This window comes from Oncorhynchus nerka, unplaced genomic scaffold, assembly GCF_034236695.1.
Source record: "Oncorhynchus nerka isolate Pitt River unplaced genomic scaffold, Oner_Uvic_2.0 unplaced_scaffold_1439, whole genome shotgun sequence".
In the NCBI taxonomy this organism is placed as follows: Eukaryota; Metazoa; Chordata; class Actinopteri; order Salmoniformes; family Salmonidae; genus Oncorhynchus; species Oncorhynchus nerka.
The window spans coordinates 87,501-88,696 of record NW_027039877.1 but is presented as its reverse complement, the minus strand read 5'-3'; positions in this window follow the sequence as shown (position 1 = coordinate 88,696).

Below are 1,196 nucleotides of genomic sequence, written 5' to 3'. Positions count from 1 at the left end.
GGTCATTGATAAAGAGAAGACCGTAGATTGATAGTTATATAGATAGTCATTGATAAAGAGAAGACAGTAGATTGATAGTTAGTTATATAGATGGTCATTGATAAAGAGAAGACAGTAGATTGATAGTTAGTTATATAGATGGTCATTGATAAAGAGAAGACAGTAGATTGATAGTTAGTTATATAGATAGTCATTGATAAAGAGAAGACAGTAGATTGATAGTTAGTCATATAGATAGTCATTGATAAAGAGAAGACAGTAGATTGATAGTTAGTTATATAGATGGTCATTGATAAAGAGAAGACAGTAGATTGATAGTTAGTCATATAGATAGTCATTGATAAAGAGAAGACAGTAGATTGATAGTTAGTTATATAGATAGTCATTGATAAAGAGAAGACAGTAGATTGATAGTTAGTTATATAGATGGTCATTGATAAAGAGAAGACCGTAGATTGATAGTTATATAGATAGTCATTGATAAAGAGAAGACAGTAGATTGATAGTTAGTCATATAGATAGTCATTGATAAAGAGAAGACAGTAGATTGATAGTTATATAGATGGTCATTGATAAAGAGAAGACAGTAGATTGATAGTTAGTTATATAGATGGTCATTGATAAAGAGAAGACAGTAGATTGATAGTTAGTTATATAGATGGTCATTGATAAAGAGAAGACCGTAGATTGATAGTTATATAGATAGTCATTGATAAAGAGAAGACAGTAGATTGATAGTTAGTCATATAGATAGTCATTGATAAAGAGAAGACAGTAGATTGATAGTTATATAGATGGTCATTGATAAAGAGAAGACAGTAGATTGATAGTTATATAGATGGTCATTGATAAAGAGAAGACAGTAGATTGATAGTTATATAGATGGTCATTGATAAAGAGAAGACAGTAGATTGATAGTTATATAGATGGTCATTGATAAAGAGAAGACAGTAGATTGATAGTTATATAGATGGTCATTGATAAAGAGAAGACAGTAGATTGATAGTTATATAGATGGTCATTGATAAAGAGAAGACAGTAGATTGATAGATAGTTATATAGATGGTCATTGATAAAGAGAAGACAGTAGATTGATAGTTAGTTATATAGATGGTCATTGATAAAGAGAAGACAGTAGATTGATAGTTAGTTATATAGATGGTCATTGATAAAGAGAAGACAGTAGATTGATAGTT